Source organism: Amblyomma mixtum, chromosome 2 (assembly GCF_055824585.1).
Source record: "Amblyomma mixtum isolate Tamu chromosome 2, ASM5582458v1, whole genome shotgun sequence".
Taxonomy (NCBI): domain Eukaryota; kingdom Metazoa; phylum Arthropoda; class Arachnida; order Ixodida; family Ixodidae; genus Amblyomma; species Amblyomma mixtum.
In genome coordinates, this window is record NC_143013.1 from 129,324,499 (window position 1) to 129,349,611 (window position 25,113).

General features: G+C 44.6%; 1 protein-coding gene across 1 annotated transcript in view; it reads right to left on the reverse strand.

Moving 5' to 3' along the window:
* The window catches only part of LOC149360869 (tRNA-queuosine alpha-mannosyltransferase-like), a 495,599-nt gene extending 470,585 nt beyond the window's left edge, over nt 1–25,014 (reverse strand). Inside the window, exons 1-2 of the mRNA XM_089569413.1 lie at nt 24,021–25,014; nt 23,688–23,930 (exon numbers count right to left, since the gene is read on the reverse strand). The gene's annotated coding sequence lies outside the window, so the exon portion shown is untranslated. The remainder of the gene's footprint in view (nt 1–23,687; nt 23,931–24,020) is intronic.
* Nucleotides 25,015–25,113: the final 99 nt, after the last annotated feature.

Genomic DNA, 25,113 nt, shown 5'->3' on the forward strand with positions numbered 1-25,113 from the left:
AGGCAGATCAGGAAAGAATTTTTTTTAGGAAAGGGATGGTGACACGCGCGTGTCAGCATCCACGTAAGGGGGCTATATCGCTCGTGACACGCAGATACCCACGTGACAACATAATTAAACAAAAGGGCGCATAAAATCAACATAAACATTTTGTAATATTCAGTTACAGCTTAAATACTCACCTATAATAGTACAACTGTTAGGTTTTGTTTTAAAATTTGGTCGAAATGTCTTTAAAGCGCATGAGTTGAGGCGAGGCGGCGGCCATGGCTTGCGGCGGAGTTCGCACCGATGAACTGCAGGAAATGAATTGAATTCGGTTCGACGGCATTTAGATCGCCCATACGGAGATACTCGATCGATACTGCGATGGGTCCTCGATCGGCCCTCGATCGGTCCTCGATCGATCGGAAGAAAGGTCTGCGCCAAGGGTGTCTGTCGTCGCCACTCGTATATTCTAATGGCGAGCATCGAGCGAGAGCCGCTTAGGTCGCAGAATGGTTCAGCTGGCATGGACGACGACCGCCGCGGACAATCTAGTACTGCCTGTGGAATACCCCCCAAGGATTTGCGATTTCTGCTAAACAATTGCGGGAATGTGGTTACTCGTCTGAACCCGCGGCTCAGTTCCAAGAAGACTGGTTTTCTGTTTGGCTGGAACCAACACGGCGGACTAAGAATTAACTCTGGAAAATAAGACCTTCGCTCAGAGTTTACAGTTCCCATGTCTGGGAGTGGAGATGCTCGCTGGAAATCCGTTACGGCCTTCACAAGGCTACCGACAGGCTGCCCTTACCTTCCATGGCACCGATTTGATCAGGCGATATGCCGAATGTGTGGGCAATCAGACAAAACTGCGGAACACTTGGCTCTCTCCTGCCAAGGCCTTTCTAGTCCACCGCGGATGACAAATTCTACAGGCGTTTGGGTCTCCATTTCCCACCCAGCTAGATGAACTGGATCGCGATCACAGCAGCAAACGTAATGTCCGAGCCCCAGTGGAGACCATCGAGAAGCACCTAGCTGGATGGTGGGTGCTGTGTACCACGATAATAGGAGCACCTCAATAAACACTGGTTGGGGGTGTCATGTGGCAGCAGTCACTGAAATGGCCACCAAGCTTACGATGTGCTGCTGTCATTGCTGTTCCAGTTGTGTGTGTGTGTGCGCGTGTGCGTGTGTGTTCATGCATGTGGATGCATTCTGTGTAGGGAGTGACTAGTTGTGTGTGCTATGTGCACGTGTTTGTGTACTCTGGCTGGGCACCACAGCAGCTGTGCCCATCTGATTCAAAGGAGAAGGCCACCGTCATCATCAGGCTGTCTCGACTAACTCAGCTATGCACTGTTCCACAAGGGGGAAAGAATTATCATGCAGGATCTCAGAAGATTTGGCGTGCATAGCAATTTCATCGAGTGCAATTTCTAATTACATACAGGGCTTCGATGGCGCACTGTGCTCGATGCCACTCCGATGCTTCAAGCTATTGAAAACAAAAAAAGTTCCCTGTGCCCGCCCCTCAAAATTGTTTTCTTTCTTTTTGGTGGTTATGAAGATTCCATGAGGCCTTCAAATACGAAAGACCTGAAGTGCTCTGTAGCCAGACTGTTTGTCTGGCTTCCATTGGTTACTGTCACATAAAGAGAAGTGCATGTCTGCGCATGTTTCTGTAAATAAGCTCTCCAGCAGTGTGGCCTGGAATAAAAGTCTCCTACTATTGTTTTTCAAACGAACAGGTCAGCTTCGATGGCCAGTGCTCTAGAGCACTATGCTGTCGGCACAGCCGATTACGCCTCGTGTTAAAGTACAACACACTCTTGCACTATGCACTGCATATTGTCATCTTCATCAGCTTCCAGGCGTGAATAGATCGGATCACCTTAGCTTCGATCAGAGCTTAACCTAGTCTAATATCCTTGCCAGACTTGCCGACGACCTAGCAAAACAAAACCATGAGCCAATCAGGGTAAACACATGCTTTCACATGTCTGTTCAGGTGAACTATGCGAAAACCCTATCCTTCTTCGTCTAGAATTAGATCATTATTTCTTGTCTGACAGAGTGAGAACTGCAGTTGGAAATGGTGCAGTGTATATCTTGGTTGCATATATGAGGATATATGCACTGATGTAAAATGTGTAAACTGGGTGCAGATAGCTTTGGGTTCTGTTTTTCGAAATGCTCGAGCAGATTCTTGTAGGATATTAACAGGGTAAAGATATTTACCGCATTTTCCTAGCTTTGTCTTTGCAAGTTTTTTTCTTTCTCGAGTCCTTTTTGCAAAATTGTTTTTACTGCTGCTGTTCTATCTACTCCTCCAATTTGAACCACTAGGTCAGCGGCCTTACCGCGGCATGTGGCTAGGTCAGTATGACTTCAGTCAAGGAGAAATTCAGAAATCCTCATTTGCTGGGCATTGCACGTGCACCCTAAAGAACCCCAGCTGGTCAAAGTTAATCTGGTGTCCACCGCTGTGGTATTCTTAATAGCTCACGCATCGCTAAAGGATGTTAAGTCACATAGTTTACAATTAAATTTTTTTTCCAATTTCTAGGGAGCTTGTGAATCTTAACGTATATTTCTCTCCATAGGAGAGTAGGGAGACATTTAAACCCATTCACGCTTAATTGTTATATACAGTGGGTGAGTGGTGCCATAGGTAGAGCACAAAACTGCATGGGAACACTTAATTTCCTCATCCTCATTATCCTTTGAAAGCATAGAGCAGACCAAAAAAAAAAAACGCCTGAAACATCTGTGTTCTAAGGTACTTTACCTGAGTCCCAGAGCCAAAAGTAGTGTGCTGATATGACTTATTTTGCAGTTCTTATAGTCACTTCAGTATGCCTACAGTGCCAAATTTAAGAGAAGATCCTCGCTCGGTTGGAGGAAAGACTCTTGGGAAAGCTGAAGAAAAATGCTATGCCTTCCCCTCTGGGGCACCAGGAAGAGACAAAGAAGGTCGTGTCCATCTGGGTATCTGCACGGTGTCTCTCATCGTCTAGGAAAGATCGCAGCGTGACACAATGTGCAGGTGGTGTTCTCCGCCATTCAGAAAGTTTAGAAAGTGTTTCCTGCAGTGAATAAGAGGCTGGTACCGGCCTCTTCCAGAAAGGAGGTTCAAAGGTGCACTGTGTAGCATGCAGACAAATTCATTAGTTGCAAAGAAGGGGTGGTGTGTAGGGTTACTTTGTAATGCGGTCAAACGGCTAGGTGCTGAAACGACAGACTGAAAGAGTGTGAAAAATTTCTTCACAAGGAAAAAATCCCCTTCTTCCAACCTCGTGCTACGCTGCTACGAATGCAAAGAACATGAAGATCATCTTTGCGTGCGGGACTTCCATAAAACGTCGATAGCATGCAAGAGTAGTAACCAGATAGGCAAGCAAATTTTCAAAGCATGTTGCATCGCTAAGAACTCGTACACGTGTGTAGCAAAACCATCTGTTGCTTTGCAGAGAAACGAGACAGCATTACTTATAAGTGCCTTTCCTGTGCAGTGTAATTCTTGATGTTTTTCTGTTTTTCGTTCGTTTTAAGTTTCTTGCGTTTTCACCTTATATATTTTCTGATTTTTCCATTAAACCTTCAATTCTTAGACAGTGCCCGTGTCATCTTCTCTTTTGCCGGCCCTTTGTCTGTTTTGGGCTCGTCTTCAAGATGAACTGCATCCAACTCGCCCAATACAGCGTGGTGCAGATTTAAAGCCTGAACAATTTGGCTGCAGAAGCAACGTTTTGGTCGGGCTCAGCCCAAATTTACGGAAACTCGGTGCCTTCAGGAAAACATCAACAACCCACAAGTCTACGAACACGAAGCAAATTTTTATTTTGAAGAAGTGTTGATGTCTATAAAAAGAAAATGTCTGAGTTCACAATACCATTTTGTAATTGCTGTGTAAAAAATAATGATGTGATGTGACGAAAATAAAATGCTGTTTTTTAAATTTAGTTCCATCCCGCTTCCTAAAACAAAAATCACACCTTGCATGAAAAGCACTCTGCACCCCATTGGCATTAGTTGTTACAGAAATGGGCATGGGCCAAGCAGTGGCAGACTTATGGGTCACTCTTGGAGGAGGTGGTTTGGGGGTTGAATCCCATTTGGACCATGTATTTACGGGCACTTTTTGTCTAAAAGATAGGGTTCAGTTTGGTTTGTCTATGTGAAATTTCTTGCTTGGGAAAGATTTTCCTCCCCATCGCGGCATAAATCCGCCCCTGGAGCCCAGTTTATGTGAACAGAGGCAGTTCTGGCAATTTCAAAATTTTTGGGCATCAGCAGCACCCTTTAGCCCAGATCACTTCCACCTTCTAACATATTGTGTGAACTGTGGCGGAGACCATCCAGCTTATTGTTGTCCATGTTTAGTGTGGAAAAAGGAAGACAATACAATAAGGCTGAAAGTCAGAGAAAACGTTTAATTTTGTTAAGCACGCACAGGCACATGACACAGTCTTCAAAACATGCCTCTCGTGATGTGTTCATGTGTATAGAATAGTAAAGTGGCCCAGGGAGTCGGACATTTATTGAGATCAGTAGTGTAGCGTAGCTGGAAAATATTCTGAACTGAGCCATGAAAACCAGATAACCTATTTTCCTGAAGAGGAAAGCATGATATCTTGTTTGCACTCACTGATGAGCGAAAAACTCTGAGAGTGATAATGAGGGTGGTATGTTAATTAAGGACAGCGCAGTGAAGCATGGAAAGTAACATGGCACGGCAAAAATAAAGGGTTTGAGGAGATCCTAATGAGTTAGGGAGCTAGCAGGAGGTAAGGAAATGCTAGTTCAAATCAAGGAAATGTACACAGTGAGTATGTGGAGGACAGATAACTGATGATCCATTATACTAAAGGAATAGATTCTGTTGCAAGAAAGACATAGCAGAGAGTCAGGTGGGCAGGTGAGATTAGTTTGATTGCAGGGATAAGGTGGCCGCATCTAGAGCAGGAGGACATGGTTAATAGGAGGGATATTGGAGGGGACTTCATCTCGTAATGGATGGAGTTCACCAAGCGATGTTACATCAGGTGCTTCTAAGGATGAAAGTTAAGTGCTTTGAAAAGGCATGCTTCCTTGTGCTAGCTTTACTCGTTAGCACTGGAGGCTCTGGGAAGCAGATGATTTCAAGCATCAGCATTTTAATGGCACAAATATAATAAGTTTCATAATTAGCCAAGTTTGACATTGAAAAGGCAACTGCGTAGGTTTCAGAAATTTGAAGAGCTTAAAGGGGGTGAATGTATGAAACTTGAAGGTAAAACATGCAAAGTCCTTTCGGGCGAGTATTTGAAATGATCATGTAAATGCTGTCCGAAATCCTGACGGTGTTGAAGCTTCTCCGCAGCGCTAGCGCCAATTTGGGGTGTGCATCATGATGTCATCGAAGGTACCGCTACATTTCCATTGCATCAAGGCTTGTTTTCAAGGAAAAAAAATCTAAGGTAGTCGAAGGCAAATGTGGCCTACCGTTGTTCAGCAGGACGCAACAAGGCACGACAGGGTGTGGTCGACGACAGTGAAAATTTGAAATCTTGCCTTCCGTGACGCCACACCAACCTTCTCTGCACTCCTCCGGTGTTGTGAGGAAAAGCCTGAACTTAATCTTTGAATATGTCAATATTTTAAATGCTGACGCCAGAACTGTTGGCATGGTTTACCTACAGCTTGTAAAGATTTGAATCCTTGAGTAGCTTGGAATTTTCAAAAAGTGGTGCAGTTGCCCTTTAAGACCAGATACATATCAAGCATAATTTTGAGTGTACTCTAAACACAATATGAATGCTATGCTTATAAAAGAGTCTAAATGTTTCACATTGTTTGATAAGTACGTCAGAATGCGTTATAATTTTATATGAAAACTGCACCAAAACTCTGTATCAGTCTGATGCTTGCCAGTATCAGCAACATGAGCAGTATTAGTTTGACCAAATAATTAGGGGAATCCCCCAAGGTTGAGTAGATTTGTAATAAGGGCACAATTACTCATTCAATGAGTAATTGCTCCCTTAATAGCAGTATCAGTTTATAAGACTATTAAGCCATCTGTATCGGTAGGACAATTATGTCGAGTCAGAATTCGTTACATCACTGTGATATGAGGAGGGCATACAGCAAGCACAAGCAGTAAAGAAAAAAAAATTAGGTGAAGAGCACAAAGCAGAAGAGGGGAATAAAATTGCCAAATGCAACCACCTATGGTAAACGGTCACAAATGTTCATTAACACACATAGGATGTTTCGCTACCAAAAGACACGTGCAAACTGAAATGCATATACGACATAATAACACTGAAGAAATATAAAGACGCTTCCAGAAAATATTCTTGCAGTGTTCAGAGACTAGGTTTTTGTACTGAAAAATCTGTTGAAGTTAGTTTCTTAATTAATCATGGGGCTGGGTGGTGCATCATTTGTCAGCCAAGTCCTGTAAGGCTGAAGCAGAGGTTCCAATATACTTGTTTTCAAAATTTATAAAACGGTGCCAAGGTTGGCTTGAGGTGCGACAGTTGTAGAAAGATGTATGGTCACGGTGTGAAATGGATTTTGTATGTTTGATGGCTTTGCTGTGTGTAATGTAAACCAACATTAGCTATCCAACACGCAATGTTCTTTTGCAACATGTAAATTTGATTTTGGCTAGGGTAGCTTGAATAGTACTTCCCAAGACAAAGGAATGCTACATTTCCTGTCTAAAAATATTCGAAAAAGGGCCACAATTGGGCTTTATCGTACGAAGCAGATTTAAGTTATTGGATAGTGGACCGAATCACCGGCCTGTTGAAGAAATTGTCTGCTACAGGACTCTTTTCCAAAGCATTTCATGCCACAAAAGCTAAAAGCAAGGCCTGTAGAAAGCTGGCATCTACCCAGCAGCACTAGGGATTGAACCCAGCGCCGTCCACATGCAAAGTGCATGCTCAAACTTCTGGGCCACTGCCTAGCAATTACTAGGCAGTCTTACAATTTTATTTGTTAGGGTAATTGATAATTCAAGCAGTGTACTTTTTTTGAAGGAAAAAAAATTTGTACCAGTTACCTTATGAAAGTAATGTACATGAACATTTCAATTCTTGTCAAGTACATGTAGATGTTGTGGCACTAGTGATGTTGTTAAGGGGCAAGCAATATTAGCCTTGCATTGAAAATTGCGGAGTCGGACCACCTGTATCACATAGTCTGTAAACAAAATACAACTCCTACCACTGCTCTATCACAAAAGGAACTGTGAGATTATGCTTGTGGAAATGTCAAGAACAGCCTCGTCACGTTTTCAAATAAAAAATAAAAAATAATATTTACTTCTCTTTCCCTTAGATCAAATACCAACTGATCCTTTAGAAATGACACAGAGTATTTTATGTGCTGCATGGGACCCTTGATTTGCTGAAGGGAGAGAGAGACTAATGAATACGGGAGAGGTCTGCTTGGTTGTTAGCCCAGCTTGCTACTCCAGGTGAGGGTGAAAGAAGAGAGGAAGATGAAAAGAAGAGGGTGAAAATAGAAGAAACGGAAAAAAATAAACTGTGAAAAGTGAAATATAGCATAGTCAACACTCCCGCACTCACAAACACGCATAATTATCAAAGTGTGTCCACCAACCCATCTTCCTAAGAAAAACTTATAATGCTTTTGTCCCTAGCGCAGCCAAAGCCACATCACTCCAGGGTCCAAGAAACTGCTCCAGGTGCACGGGGTCATCCTGACGGAGTCCTAAAGCATTTAACAGTGCCTTGCAATGGTTAATAAAGGTTTGGCAGCAGCAGATCAAGTGTTGAAGATCTCCGCACACACCACATGCCAGGCACAGAGGGCTACTTGATGCACCAGTTTTATGAAGATGGCATTTAGTGAAGGGATTGTCGATGCGGATTCAGTGCAAGCAATTGCAATCATGTATATTTAAATTGCGTGGCATGCGGAAGTCACAGGTTGGGTTGATATGAAGAAGGGGTCTACATTGACACTGCGGATTACACCAAAAAGAGTGTTGCATCTGCCAGCATTTAGTAGTCAGAAGACTCATGCCATCAGAACGAGAAAAGGGTACGTTTGGGAGCAAGGATGTGTCACCATGTGCCGACCTCACTGCACCGTCAGCATGATCATTGTCTGCGAGGCTGGAGTGAGCGGGTAAACACTGCAGCACAACACGGGGACGTAGCTCACAGGCCTCGGTGTGTAATCTGTTCAAGTCATTGACGATGTGCTCCTGAAGGCTTCGTGATGACTTTATCGATTTTAGTGCCGTGCGAGAGTCACTGAAGATAACCCACGCTGTTGGCAGTTGTTGCAGAATGTAAGTAAACGCTGCTTTTAGAGCAGCCAGCTCGGTAGCAGTCGTCGGGTCGCTGTAGTTGTGGTGCACAATGACGGAGTCCAGGTGCCAATTGCTGATGAGATGGAAGTGTCAGAGCCATCAGTGTAGATGTAGCGGTGCACACTGTAGCAACCATAAATGCGCTCAAGAGAAAAGTACTCAAGTGCGGGATCAGGGGTGTTTGTTTTTATTTTAATGCCAGGGACAGTTGTCCTGATGTGCCATGCTATGTACCTCTAAGATGGGGAGGAGGTTGTGACAGAGTGCTGGTATTTTTATGGAAGAAGGTCAGAAATCAGAAACTTCCTCTATGTAGTACTCTGTGAATGGATGTTTAAGTACACGAGCCACAAACCGCACCTCGGCACAAAGGAGCTCCAGGGTTAACAGTACTAATGCAGATAGCCGTCTGCTCTCTGCTAGAGTACCCACTGTGGAGGTGTTCTTGGGAAGGCCCATGCAGATTCGCAAGGCTTTAGCTTGCATAGCTTCACGGATTTTAATATTTGCTTGAGAAATACCCTGAAGACCTGGGAGACTGTAGTGAAGGCCTTCACAGTGCGCTCCATACAGTCGTAGTAATGAAGGTGTAGAGCAGCCTCGATAGTGGAGAGCATACAAATGATAGAGGCGCAAGAGGAGAGCTTGACTTTCAGCTGTTGCACATGTGGGGACCATGATAGCGACCTGTCAAGCGTCACCTTCTGGAATTTATGGCTGGTGACGTATTGTATTGGGGGACCAGCAACTTTCAGCACGTAGCGCGAAAGATCGCGCCTCGAAAATGCAATTGCTGGGCTTTTATCTGGCAACATGCTCAGACCATGCTGACTTAAGAATGATTCAATGCAGCGTTTTGCCCTCTGTAATCAGACGTCCACAATGCGCCTGTTGCATCCGGAACACCATATATGTACATAGAGGGAGACTTCAACTGTAGGTGGTAACCATTTTTCCAAGCCAGGTGAGATATTGAAAAGGGTGTGACTTAAAATCCCCCTCTGAGGTACTCCGCACAATATTTGATGCAGAGCTGTGTCACCTTAACTTGCTGACGTGAAAATTCATCTTTCATGCAGATAGTCACCTAGCCACTCATAGATTCGTCCACCAATGCTAACTAATTGTAAGGCTGAATGAATTGACTAATGTATGAGATTATCAAAGGCTTCCTTCATGTCAAGAAACACAGCAATGGTAATAGACCACTCTGCTGTGCTGCGTTTGACACAACTGGTATGGGCAATAATGCTGGTGCTGCATCCTTTTTGGAAACCAGACATGGTCGGACGGTAAATTCACCTGTTCATCTAGTCCCAGGTAAGGCGGGAGTACACCATTTTCTCCATCGGCTTTCCGATGTAGCTTAAAAGCGCAATGCGACGGTAGGCGCTTAAGTCAGTTGATGGTTTTCAAGGCTTGAGAATAGGAATGACATGTGCATGCTTCTAGCATGTTTCAAGGCAGCCGGACTCCCAGGAGGTGTTATAAACTGCGAGCTGAACCTTAGCCTTACTTCTCAAGTGAGAAAGATCAGTGTAGCTTACACATTTTATTGGTAGCTGCCAGAGCCGCATGGAGTTCTTCCGTAGAGAACAGTTCGTCATGGAGGACAGTGTTAGGTGAAGGGGTAAAGCTTTGGAGAGGCAATGGCATCAATACGGCTGTTAATCGAGCAATGATCTTAGAACAAGAAGCCTCCGCTGCTGTAGACGAAAAATATTCGCATTTACACCTAAGCCCTTAAAAGGATTTAGTGGCACGGGCTGACTGTCTGCATACACTAGCTGCTACATACCTTAGAAAGAGGCTTTCTGGGATAAAGCTTCGCGCAAAAGGATCGCCATTCCCGTCTTGCAAGCTTGTCCAAATGGCGCTGAACATGTTTCTGTGCACTCCTAACAACTCTGATGTCTTCTCTATAATTCATCCGGCATGCTCGTCTGTCTGCTCTGCGGCGAATTGCTCGAAGTCGCTCATATTCGCTATCTGCAGCTAAGTACATTTTTTGTAGAGTTATAACCTTAGTGCTGAACATTTTAGCATGTTTTGGTGAACAGATGAACAAAGTTGGTGAAGATGAACAGATGAACAAAGTTGGTGAACAAAGTTTTGGTGAACAGAGGTTTCGCGTGGGTGGTTGGTTGCATACTGCGGCTGCCATGAAGTGTTCACATGTGTACTCGCTACAGGAGATGGCTCAACGTTTTGATGCGGTGGAAGAGGAGGGAATTCAACCATGCACATCCTCAATGCACAGATGACTGCCTTTATTTTTGTGCGGTGGTTGAGTAGCTTTCTTCCCCGGTGATGAATTTTTCCTGCGGTGACTTCCCTGGATTTGGTTTTGTTCAATTAAAGCAGTTTTTGCTCACTATAATCTGTATTGTTGGAATGTACTTGTAGATGATTTTGCTTATTTTGGTAAACAGTGCAGCAGAAAAACGTTGCCTCGCGGGGCTTACCGCAGTTAGGACAAAGGGGGTTAGCACTTATGCATTCATTTCGGTTTTCACATTTATTTCCAGGTGGAAGAAAAGAGATAACTATTAAGACTAAGGAAAATGCAATGTTTCAGGAAGTGCGAAGACGATTCACACAAACACAAGGAATGTTCTTGCTCACAGGAAAAAATTGGCAGTGGCTTAGCTCACCTATGCCAGGATATACACAGCGAGAGGTACGGTATATCCCTTGTTACGTCTAGTTGTTTTGCTTGTTCCACTGCCGCATCACCGTCATTTATACACCGCGACCCTCCTCCTCCCCTTGCCGCGCATGTGCAATAGAGCACGACACGCCAGCTGCGTGTCGCACATGCGCAGTCTCGGTCGGAGGCGAGCAGCGTCGGAGCGCGGCGCCGGCAGCTGGGATGTCACTCGGCGGCGCCTCCCGGGCAGAGCAAAGGCGTGGCTGTGACGTCATTCGGCTCCTCGCGCAATCGCACAAGTGGCGCCGAAGGCCCACAGCGAAACTGAGAGACTGCAGGTAGTGTAGCTCTCGCTACCGATGTGAAGCAATGGAGTGGAGAACCACACCGTCCAATACACACTGAGCCGGAGGCACGGCCATATCGCGCCCCCGGCAAACGCAGCAAAGACTGCTCGGCCACCTCTGACAAATGCACCTGGGTTGGCAGCTCTGAAGGCTTCCCGCAATCGGGAGAAGCCTGCAGCTACTCTGTGGACCTCCAACGAACGCCTCCAGGCTCTAGGGAGGTGATGGTCACAGTGACCATTTTGCCTTCGCTTAGGCGGAGCTCTCTTGAGCGCAGGATATGTGGGCATGATCTCTAGTACGCAGGGTGACCACAGTAGTGTACTTTGGTGCTGAGGTGCAGTCATTGGATTTGTGTTCATCAGATGCACATTTGGCTCAGGTTTGGCGGCTGCGACAGCTTAGAGAGTCATGGCCATATTTTGACACTTGAAGCACCGTTTGCGATTTAATTGGGATGCATGGTCTTTGGATTCAGTGAGCGCGCGGGCATTGAAACTACTTTTGCCGTCCTGCGGACGTTCAAGACGTCTTCAGGACGTCCAGGGGAGGTTCAGTGCACATCGGGAGTTGGCTGGAGGCAAAGTTTCCTTCTTGTTTTTTGAGATCTTTTTATACGATGGACATCGCGGGGACGTTCTGGTCTCAAAGTTTTTCAGTGAGAGTCAGGAAACCATGTTCAGGTCGAAATTATGCCCTTGACTGTATTGAGTGATCCGTGAGCGCATAATGGAGGCAGGGATGTCTCCAAGCTCGGTCGCTATGGGAGTTTGGAATATTGTGCATTGCTGGGATCTCAAGTAAAATTATTCAAACTGTTTTGAAGCGAAAGCTTCATTACGGGACTTCGGGCTTCAATCACGGACCATGCAAAATTGACCTTCAAATGACCCTGAGCTTCGAAAGCAAAGGAAAGGCACATATATAACTGGCACCCAGGGACAGTGGACACCTTAGTAACGCTTTAAGCTATAAAACCAATGGAGCGGGAGTTTGGAAAGCAAAGGAAAGGCGCATAACTGCCTCAAGTCGTGCTTCAAGATATGTGGCAGTACAGTTGTGCGCTGCATGCGTTGGCATTGACAACGTTGTGGCAGAATTGCGGCACTGAAGCAATAGGCCGTCGGCATTCGTTGTGTTCAGTGGCGCTAAAAACGTTTTACATTGAGATGATTTTAAGGAAAGGAAGTGCGCATAACTGGCTCCGGTTAGTGGATGCTTGAATCGTGCTGATAGGTATACGTGGTGTGATGAGAAAGAGATGTTGGCTGCATGTGAGCGCTGACAACGTAGTGGCAGACACGTGGCACTGCTGCAATAAGCCGCAGCGTTCATTAGGTGAGCAATTGCACTCGCTATCAACCATTAACTGCCACCTGCCAGGGTGGGTGTGCTGGCTATTCAGTGTCCATCCCAAACATATACGCCAGCTTCTGGTCATTCCTCCAATACCTGAGAAGCACCCAGATTTCCACGCTGAACGTCGTACAGAGAGAGCCAAATCGTTAGGAAATCGCTTTCTTATTGATACTTCTGTGGTATATGTAGATACAGCAGATTCTTCGGCTGACAAGACGGTAGCTGTGGTCTCCACGGAAAGGGGTACACTCATAACTGGGGGCACTATATGCATTCAGCACACACATATGTTGGAGAGGAAACAGCCAATGCTCTAGCCATTGCGGGATCCTCGGCAGAAACCATTGTCACCGACTCAAAATTGGCGATACGTCTATACGTTGGGAAAAATCTCCCCACAAGCAGCACGGATTCTGCAAAATTATCAGCCCACACGGCGGATTTGCCTAATCTGGACGCCTGCTCATGCCTCCCTTGCTGGTAATGAGGCGGCTCATAACCTAGTTCGAGAACTGTCCCGCCGTGCTGGGTCGTGCAGCCATCCCACCCTATGCTCCGGCAAGGACAGGTTGTTTTCTTAGAGAAATCCTGCAGCACTACAGGCTTGCAAGACGCAGATTCCCCCCAGAAGATAAAATTCTCTCCAAACAACAGGCCAAAGCCTGGCGTAATCTTCAAACTAACAGCTATCCAAATCCCCGATTATGGAGCTTCTATTCGGAAGGACTCTACTCAGACAAATGCAAACATTGTGATAGCTAAGCCAATCTAAATCATATGATCTGGAACTGCCCGCAGTCCCTACCCAGAAACCCTGGTGGCCTAAATTTCCGAAGCCCTCCACTATGGCCTCTCTCATAGCCTTAGTCGCTTTGGGGCGTTAAACCCCATAAACCAACCAACCAACCGATTCATTACCGAATCTGATCATTGGGAAGCTCTATTGCTCAGCCTCGACCCGGGGACACAGATCAAGCCCCTCCAGCTGGCTGAAGATGCCGCCGCTGCCCAAGGGATAGCGGTCATCGTTTAAGCGAGGGGCGACTTTGAGTCACTCCTCTATATCTGCTGGAAATAAAGTTTCACCACCCGTGTTCGGAACACACTCAACGTTACAGATGCCAAGCCGCTTATATATACTTAGTTGCCCGATAGGCCATAGCTTTCGCTCTGTAACCATGTTCAGCAGTGTTGAACGGCACCATTTTTTTTCTGCTGTTTCGCTATGTGGTATCTTGGGAAAACTTTTTTTTTTTAAAGAATGAAGCTGTTGCTTCGGTCCATCCCCCTTTTTTTAGGGCGATCATTTGATGCATGCATGGTAGCCATGAATAATTGTTTTTTCGGCCTCGGTGCCAGCTATGAATACCCAACACGAACTCATTGAAGGGACGGGACAGGAACTTGCACGCAAGCCCTGCCTTCGGCCAGTGCTTGCATTGGCGTCTGCAGCGTGCTGTAGACATCATATGCGTTGGCATGCACGCCATATATGCTACCCCCCAGCAATAAATATATGGCATAACCCAGGGTAGTTCTACATGCAAGGTTAGCCCTATAGCCACCCACGCAAAATGAAAAGGCAAGAACAGGAGATGGGACAGTTAACTGTGCCCCTGTGTGGGCATGTGCCATTGTATTAAGATAACAACAACAGCAATAAGACAGCTGGAAGATGAAGGGGAAGACAGGAAAGGGCGACTGCCGATTTCCCCCGGTCGGGCCAGGCCGGAGGTGCCGCGTCTTCGGGAAGCTGAAGCCAAAGTGGTGTGTTGCCTCCGCTGAAGGGCCTTAATTAATGGTCCAAATGCTCAGCATCGGTTCAATTGCCAAGATGTTTTCCCCGGAGATGGCTATGTCACGCACGACCAGGAGTGGTGGTCAGGTTCGTGGTGGCGCACTGCTCACCAAGATCCCCCAGACATGTTTTTATTGCTTGCTGGGTCAGGGAAATAGAAACCACGCCCTTTACAAGTTGGATACCATTAAATTGAAGCTGGAAAATTCTATTTACAGCTAGATTATGGAACTGGAAATCATATCCAGCTGGAGTATTAATTTCTTGCTTCCAGCTACCTCCAGCTGGAAAGTTTTGATGTCCAGCTAGAAGTCGAAATGGAAGCACCATTAACTGACCATAACCTGCATATGTTGTAGATGCTCCTGCGAGGCCGAGGGACCTTTGAGACTTAATTATCTTTTCACTAGGAAATTTGCTTATGAGCAACTTCAAGATAAGCATGCACTCACATTTCTTCGCAAGGTAAACAATCCAGCTCGTCCAACCTGTCACCCTGCTAATTCTACCACCGGGACATATTGAGCACACTGATTGCGTTAGAACGCAGTAACAAGGCAAGTACAGACTCTCCTTACCCCAGTGAACCAATCAAACTAGCTCAATGTAAAAGCTGTAGCTACTGTAAATAATGTAATCTCGTCATGTTTTTTTAGGCAAAGCTCACCGAGATTAAGTTTCATGAAATGTTTTGAACCTGGGTATTTTTATGTTAGGTTTGAATGAAACAGATTTATTCCTGTGACATGCCACTTAAGTCTTGAGAATAGTGTTTTTACCTGACCTATTGCTGTGATTTTGATTGCAGTTGTATAGTAGTATACTGTGCTACTGCCTCAAACTTAATGGAGCCCTGAAAGATGTGGAGGGTACCTTAAGCCTCATATATGCAATCATACGTGTTCATGGTGATGGATGTGAAGGTAGTTAACATTGCTGCGTCATATAGTTCCAAGAACATAAAGAAAAGTTGCAATCAGTGGATGTTTGCATATTGCATACACTTCTTGCTGTTTCGTATGCTTGAAGGAGTTTCCTACTCCAAAAAAAAATATTCTAACTTCCTTGACTGTTATGCAATTTGATAAAATTATTGTCAGAGCTAATAGTCTACAGCCTAAAGGCTTCTACTACAATGAGTCCACAGAGAGGGCCCGTTATGAGATGCAAAGAAAGAACTGCGTAAACGAGAAACAGATGGCAAAGAGGCAAATGCACACAAACGCAGGCTAACCACTTCATCATGCGAAGGAAGACGAGGCGTGTATATAAATTGATCTCAGCATCTTATCAAAAACGCTGGCATGTGGAGTCGTAAACACATGCAAAGAAATCAAACTCCAAAACTATCGCGTTGTAAACAACAGTCCTGAACTGCATGGGCCGGTCAACTCTAAGAAAATACAGAAACCATAAACATCGCACAGAAAAAGCACACAGTCGAGTGCAACCAGAACTGGATGGTTCAGGTGGCACGGGTGGCCAAAGGGAACGTGATAATGGCAGAAAAATCGCAGGCAAAAAATCATGCGAGATTTATATAAAGAACAGAAGACACAATTGCATGGTTATAACTTAAACTGTCCTCTGGACATATTTTGATTCTTTACCAAACAAGGTATGATAAAGGTCTTTTATAGTTCATATGAAAATTATTTAGGAACATTTACACATCTTAGACTGTTATCACCCACCACCTGAGAGGTAAGAGTTGAGACATGGAGAGTTGAGACAGGGAAGGCCTTGCACGTTGCCATGAACCATAAACTATGAACGCATATCTACAGGATATGCAGTCAATGACCCTGCAGTTCAAATAACTGGGGCAGCTATTGCATTACGTTCAATTTGTCAGCAGTTGGCAATGAATAAATAGTATACGATTTTATGTTGGGGTTTTTGGTGCTTTCATACCCGTCTATTCGATATTTTGTGGTTTGCTGAGATAGCAGTTGCATGTATTGCTCACAATGTAAAGCACATTTGTACACCAGTAGCAGTTTGTTGCAAACCAAGTGCGCTCAGTGATATTCTTTGGCACACACACATACACACACAAATGACAATAAATTGCGCAGGACGCATGCAGCAAACACGGAAGAACAGAAACTGCTGCAAAGCTTCTGTTCAATCAAGCCCGCACTGCGTGCATGGTTCCAACTGTTCAGACTCCGGGCTTGGCTAGTGCTTCAACTTCATCATGGCCAAGCCAAGCTTCCACCCAGGTATTAACAACCTCCATGCAATGAACAAAAAAAAATCCACTTGAGAGAAGCGCAAAAATTGAAAAGATCATGGACCTGTCCTTCACAGTGACCGTCGTGTCATAGCCCCGCGTGTAAACTTTGACGTTGACCGCCTTCAGGATATCATACGCAGTACCCCTGCACTGCACATCATAACGGCAGACTTCAACACACACCATCCTGCATGGGAAGGCATCACATCAACAGCCAGAGGTCGACAGTTCCTTGATATTGCACAGAGCAGGAAGTTCACTTTACTTTTAATTTTTTATCAAGATGCAAGATCCAGTGCCCTTGACATTTCTATGATTTCTGCGCACCTGTCGTCTTCAACAATTTGGAGTGTCGGCATACAATCTTATGGCAGTGATCACCAACCTACGTACATTGAGATTGGTGGTGCTTTTTAAGTTCCCAGCAGTGCAAGGCACACTTCATGAATTGGGAATTTTTCCCTGACGCAGTTGAAAAACTGGAGCTCTCGAACCTAGATCACGAAAACTTATTGGTGCTGTAGCACATGCGAATACTTCCAGCACTAAAGTTACAACTCTACCAAAAGTGTGCTCAACTGTAGATGCTGAATATGAGCGACTTTGAGCAATTCGCCACACAGGAGAGAGAGCTTGCAGGACGAATTATAGAGAAGACATTGTTGCTAGGCATGCACAGAAACCATGTAAATTATGACCCTTTTGCGCGAAGTTTTATCCCAGGAAGTCCCTTTCTAAGGTCAGCCCGCGCCACTAAATCCTTTCCAGTGCATAGTAGGATATGCGAATATTTCTCAACTCGATGCAGTGGATGCTTTCTGGCTTAAGATCAATGCTCGATTAAGGGCCGTATTGGTGCCATTGTCTCTCCAAACAATTGATAAAGTCATCAGGAAGGCTTCAGGAGTACATCGTCGATAAATTGAACAGATTACACACCGAGGCCTGTAAACTATGTCACCGTGTTGTGCTTCAGTGGTTACCCACTCACTGCGGCCTCGCAGACAACAAGCATGCTGACGGTGCAGCAAGGTCGGTGCATAGCGACGTCTCCTTGATCCCACCCGTATCCTTTTCTTGTACTGATGATGCGAGACTTCTGGCTAATAAATCCTGGCAGACGCAGCGCTCTTTGTGGGGTGATCCACAGCGTCAATAAAGACCCCTTCTTCATATCAACCCAACTTGTGACTTCCGCATGCCTCACAGTTTAGATAGACATGACTGCAATTACCTGCACTGAATTGGCATCGACGTTCCCTTCACTAAACGCCATCTTCATAAAATTGGTGCATCAAGTAGCCCTCTGTGCCCGACATGTGGTGTGCGCGAAGATCTTCAACACTTGATCTGCTGCTGCCAAACCTTTATTAACCATTGCAAGGCACTGTTGAGTGCTTTAGGACGCCGTCAGGATGACCCCGTGCAACTGGAGCAGTTTCTTGGACCCTGGAGTGATGTGGCTTTCGCTGCATGAGGTACAAAAGCATTATTAGTTTTTCTTAGGGAGATGGGTTGGTGGGCACACTTTGATAATTATGTGTGTATGTGAGTCCATGAGTGTTGACTATGCTATATTTCACTTTTCACCCTTTAATGTTTTCTTTTTCCTCTCTTTTTCACCCTCTTCTTCTCATCTTCTCTTCCTTCACCCTCACCTGGAGTAGCATGCTGGGCTAACAACCAAGCAGACCTCTCCTGTATTCATTAGTCTCCCTTCAGGAAAACAAGGGTCCCATGCAGCACATAAAATACTCTGTGTCATTTCTAAAGGATCAGTAGGTATTTGATTTCAGGGAATGAAAACTAAATATTATTTAACGCGACGAGGCTGTTCTTGACATTTCGAGACGCATAATATCACAGTTCCTTTTGTGAGAGAGCAATGCTAGGAGTTGTATTTTGTTTACAGACTACGTGATACAGGTGGACCAACTCTGCAATTTTCATTGCAAGGCTAATCTTGCCTGCCCCTAACAACATCACTACTGTCACAACGTCTACATGTCCTTGACAAGAAGTGAAATGTTCATGTAAGTTACTCTCTTAAGGTAACTGGCAGTTTTTTTTCCTTCAAAAACAGTACACTGCTTGAATTATCAGTTACCCCAACAAATAAAATTTTAAGACTGCTAGGCAGTGGCCTAGAAGTTTGGGCATGTGCCTGGCATGTGGACGGTGCCGGGTTCAATCCGCAGTGCTGCTGGGTAGGTGCCAGCTTTCTACAGCCCTTGCGTGTAGCTTTTGTGGCAAGAAATGCTTTGGAGAAGAGCCCTTGATCAGAAAATTTCTTCAACAGGCCAGTAACTTAAATCTGCTTTATGCGATAAAGCCCAATCGTGGCCCTTTTTTCAATGTTTTAGGACAGGAAGACTACTGTTCCTTTGTCTTAAGAAGTACTATTCAAGCTACCCTAGGCAAAATCAAATTTACATGTTACAAAAGAACATTGCGTGTTGCATAGCTAATGTTGGTTTACATTACACACAGCAAAGCCATCAAACATACAAAATCCTTTCTCACCGTGACCATACATCTTTCTCCAACTGTCGCACCTCAAGCCAACCTTGGCACTGTTTTATCAATTTTGAAAACAAGTATATTGGAACCTTTGCTTCAGCCTTACAGGACTTGGCTGACAAATGATGCACCACGCAGCCCCATGATTAATTAAGAATCTAACTTCAACATGTTTTTCAGTACAAAAACCTGGTGTCTGAACACTCCAAGAATATTTTCTGTAAGCGTCTTTCTATTTCTTCAGTGTTATTATGTGGATATGCATTTCAGTTTGCACGTCTTTTGGTAGCGAAACATCCTATGTGTGTTAATGAACATTCGTGAGCGTTTACCTTAGGTGGTTGCATTTGACAATTTTATTCCCCTCTTCTGCTTTGTGCTCTTTACCTAATTTTTTTTTCTTTACTGCTTGTGCTTGCTGTATGCCCTCCTCATATCATAGGGATGTGACGAAATCTGACTCGACATAATTGTGTTACCGATACAGATGGCTTAGTAGTCTTATAAAACTAATACTGCTCACGTTGCCGATACTGGCAAGCATCAGACTGATACAGAGTTGTGCTGCAGTTTTCATATAAAATAATAACGCATTCTCACGTGCTTACCAAACAATGTGAAACATTTAGACTCTTTTATAAGCATAGCATTCATATTGTGTTTAGAGTACACTCAAAATTATGCTTCATGTGTATCTGGTCTAAAGGGCAACTGCACCACTTTTTGAAAATTCCAAGCTACTCAAGGATTCAAATCTATACAAGCTGTAGGTAAAGCATGCCAACAGTTCTGGCGTCAGCATTTAAAATATTGACATATTCAAAGATTAAGTTCAGCCTTTTCCTCACAACACCGGAGGAGTGCAGAGAAGGTTGCTGTGACGTCACGGAAGGCCAGATTTCAAATGTTCACTGTCGTCGACCACACCCTGTCGTGCCTTGTTACGTGCTGCTCAACAACGGTACGCGACATTTGCTTTCGACGACGTTAGATTTTTTTTCCTTGAAAACAAGCCTTGATGCATTGGAAATGTAGCGGTACCTTCGATGGCATCATAATGCACACCCCAACTTGGTGCTATGCGCTGCGGAGAAGCTTCAACGCCGTCAGGATTTCAGACAGCATTTACATCATCATTTCAAATACTAGCCCGAAAGGACATTGCATGCTTTACCTTCAAGTTTCATACATTCACCCCCTTTAAGCTCTTCTAATTTCTGAAACCTATGCAGTTGCTTTTTCAATGTCAAACTTGGCTAGTTATGAAACTTAATATATTTGTGCCATTAAAATGCTCATGCTTGAAATCATCTGCTTCCCAGAGCCTCCATTGCTAACGAGTAAAGCTAGCACAAGGAAGCATGCCTTTTCTAGGCACATAACTTTCATCCTTAGAAGCACCTGATGTAACATCGCTTGGTGAACTCCATCCATTGCGAGATGAAGTCCCCTCCAATATCTCGCCTATTAACCATGTCCTCGTGCTCTAGATGCGGCCACCTTATCCCTGCGAATTAAACTAATCTGACCTGCCCACCTGACTCTCTGCTATGTCTTTCTTGCAACAGAATCTATTCCTTTAGTATAATGGATCATCAGTTATCCTTCCTCCACATACTCACTGTGTACATTTCCTTGATTTCAGCTAGCATTTCTTTACCTCCTACTTGCTCCCTAACTCATTAGGATATCCTCAAACCCTTTATCGTTGCCCTGCCATGTTACTTTCCATGCTTCACTGCGCTGTCCTTAATTAAAATACCACCCTGATTATCACTCTCAGAGTTTTCCCTCATAAGTGAGTGCAAACAAGATATCATGCTTTCCTCTTGGGGAAAATAGGTTACCTGGTTTTCATGGCTCAGTTCAGAATATTTGCCAGCTACGCTACACTACTGATCTCAATAAAAGTCCGACTCCCTGGGCCACTTTACTATTCTATACACATGAACACATCACGAGAGGCACGTTTTGAAGACTGTGTCATGTGCCTGTGCGTGCTTAACAAAAACGTTTTCTCTTCCTTTTTCCACACTCAACATGGACAAGAATAAGCTGGATGGTCTCCGCCACAGTTCACACAATATGTTAGAAGGTGGAAGTGATCTGGGCTAAAGGATGCTGCTGATGCCCAAAATTTTGAAATTGCAGAACTGCCTTGGTTCACATAAACTGGGCTCCAGGGGCGGATTTATGCCGCGATGGGGAGGAAAATCTTTCCCAAGCAAGACATTTCGAATCAAATCAAATCAAATCTTTATTTCAGCCCACAAAAATGCTGAGAGTCGTGGACAAAAAGCCTCTTTATGGGCTTGACTAGGCCCACGGCCCTTTTCTACATGGCAGCATGGCATACAGCAAGAGAAAATTGTTCTAAGTTAATTGTACACAGCTCTCAGAAAAAAAGAGAAGAAAAAAGAAAGAAAGAAAAGGAAAACAAATGGAAGTTCACAGAAGGTAAGCGACTTGGTACAGTTGTTAGGAATATAAATACAGGCATGTATGAAACAAATCTACTTGAAGGCAGTTCTTAATAGCATAGAAATATTGCATGAAATGTCAACAAGAGAATGACTGCAATAAAAAACTAAACAATGACCAAAGAAATATAAAATTCGTAACAAAAAGAAAAACAAAAAAAAGAAAGAAACTTCTACCTACATTTGTTTAGGTATGAGGGAAGGAGATGACGCAACATTTGAAGTCCGTAATTTGTTCGTGAGTATGGAATTTCCCAGGTTTCAGCTTGTCGTGTCGTACGAATACTAGTTTTTAGCTTTAGGTTTGCAATCTTAACTAATGTGGTATTATTCTTTTTTATGCCAGCTTCATAGCGCCTGAACAAGTTAGCATCGTACATGTCCGGGATAGGAAGTAAGTTTAATTCAGTAAAAAGTGGTTGTGTGTGACTGTCAAATGGAGTGTTCATGATGGCGCGAATTGCTTTCTTTTGAGGAATGTAGAGTTTATTTTTATTTGAAATAGTAGTAGTGCCCCATACCAGGTGACATAGGCAAACCAAACTGAACCCTATCTTGCAGACAAAAAAGCGCCCGTAAATACATGGTCCAAATGTGATTCTCCCTCCAAACCACCTCCTCCAAGAGTGACCCATAAGTCTACCACTGCTTGGCACATGCCCATTTCTGTAACAACTAATGCCAACGGGGTGCAGAGTGCTTTTCATGTCAGGTGTGATTTTTGTTTTAGGAAGGGGCATAGAACTAAATTTAAAAAACAGCATTTTATTTTCGTAACATCACATCATTATTTTTTACACAGCAATTAGAAAATGGTATTGTGAACTCAGACATTTTCTTTTTATAGACATCAAAACTTCTTCAAAATAAAAATTTGCTTCGTGTTCGTAGACTTGTGGGTTGTTGATGTTTTCCTGAAGGCACCGAGTTTCTGTAAATTTGGGCTGAGCCCGACAAAAACATTGCTTCTGCAGCCAAATTGTTCAGGCTTTAAATTTGCACCACGCTATATTGGGCGAGTTGGATGCAGTTCATCTTGAAGACGAGCCCAAAACAGACAAAGGACCGGCAAAACAGAAGATGACACGGGCACTGTCTAACAATTGAAGGTTAATTGGAAAAATCAGAAAATATATAAGGTGAAAACGCATGAAACTTAAAACGAAAGAAAAACAGAAAAACATCAAGAATTACACTGCACAGGAAAGGCACTTATTAAGGAATGCTGTCTCGTTTCTCTGCAAAGCAACAGATTGTTTTGCTACACACGTTTTTTGCTTTCTTGCTTTCTCTAGGAAACAGTCGCGCTTGGCTCTGTGTGTGAACTGCACCACAATATTAAGACTATCAGCGTTTCCACTTGTCCTAACCCGGTGGCAAATTTCAACATCAGAATCCTCGAAAGGTACACCAAGTGCATCTGCAAGTTTTCTGGTTATATCCAGGGTGTTTTCTGCTGGCTTCGTTGGTACACCTTTGATTTCTATGTTGAAACACCTGGCATGCTTTTCATTTTGCATCAGCCTTACTTCTTGATCCTTGAGTTTTGCGAGCAGGGCATCTCGGTCCTTTTCCAGACCCTGCAATGCGTTTCTTAGATCAGAGTTTTCGTTTTTCAGCTCACTAACAGATGTTTTCATTTCCTCATAGCTCTTGTTCGCAAATTCCAAAAATCCCTTCATTTATCTGATTTCTTTCCTTCAGTCTCTTTCCAGGCATTCGCGCAGTTCTCTAAATTCATTCTTGAACTCACGTTTAAGGTCTTCGAAAAGTTTAGAGAGCTCTTGCTTTCCTGTCATTGCTACCACCTGAGCGTGGTGCAACACGGAGATAAGTGAAAACAAGATCGCGAGTGAAACAGTCCGCACGGGAACACACAAAAACAATGTATGTGCAGGAACAGGAATATGGCAGCAGATGCTACGGGCGAGTGTTTATCCGACTATTTAAGAGGGCATAGAAATCACCAACCTGTACAGGCGGAAAGAAACAGTTCAGAATGCGTGCTCCCGGCCGCAACCGCTGCTGCCAACTGATGCGAAGGTGCTTCTTGCAGGGCTTTTTAACCAAGGGGCTTGGGGTCCCGCGCAGGCGCGCTGTGGTAGACAGTAGGCAGCAGACACGGCCACCGCCACGATGCTTTTTCTTGGGGCGATAAGCGCTGCAGCCAGGGTAGATGAAGTTTTCTTGCCGGTAGTTCCTTGCAGCCGTGCTCTGTACAGGCGGAAAGAAACAGTTCAGAATGCGTGCTCCCGGCCCCAACCGCTGCTGCCAACTGATATGTGCGGAAGTGTGACTAGATACCTGCGTGAAGTTGTCTTGTCGTATAGGCTGTTGAATGTACGTTTTTCCCAACAGTACCTGTCAACCGTTACAAAGAAAAAACTCTACAGAGACCTAACAGATGCCATGCTCCCTGTACCTTTGTACCGTTCTCCACACCGCGGTGGCCCCGGGACAGGACGTCATAAAAAGAGTGAAGAAAATTCCTATACTACCCACAGCCAAATCGTTGTTTTTCAAGTTACATACAAACACCCTAGTTTTTGTAGCACAATCTCTCCTCCGTCCTTCAACAAATCTGCTGTTACCTGATCCTCACCAGCTGCTTTCCCTCTTTGCATTGCTCCTAAGGCTTTCTTTACTTCCTCTTTCGTTACTGGCAGGATGTCCCATTGCTGTGCTCGACTGCCTCCCTCAGTAACTTGATGATTACATTCGCTACTGTATAGATTTGTGTAGAACTCTTCGGCTAATTCAACTATCTTATCCACATTCCTGATGACATTGCCCTGTTTGCCTTTTAGCGCATACATCTGGTTTTTACCTACGCCCAGTTTTCTTCACACTGATTTTAGGCTACCTTCATTCCTTAGAGCATGCTCGATTTTCTCCATGTTAAACTTTCTTATGTCGGCTACCTTGCGCTTATTTATTAACCTCGATAGTTCTGCTAGTTCTATCCTGTCTATTGAGTTAGACGTCCTCATGCTTTGGCGTTTCTGAATCAGATCTTTAGTCTCCTGAGATAGCTTGCTGGTTTCCTGTCGAACCATCCTACCATCTACTTCTGCGGTGCACTCTGTAACGATAGCTGTAAGATTATCATTCATTGTTTCAACAGTACGGTCGTCTTCTTCCGTTACAGCGGAAAATCTGTTGGGCAGCGGCGTCTGTTGGGCAGCGGCGTCTGTTGGGCAGCGGCGTCTGTTGGGCAGCGGCGTCTGTTGGGCAGCGGCGTCTGTTGGGCAGCGGCGTCTGTTGGGCAGCGGCGTCTGTTGGGCAGCGGCGTCTGTTGGGCAGCGACTGGGCAGCGGCGTCTGTTGGGCAGCGACTGGGCAGCGGCGTCTGTTGGGCAGCGGCGTCTGTTGGGCAGCGGCGTCTGTTGGGCAGCGGC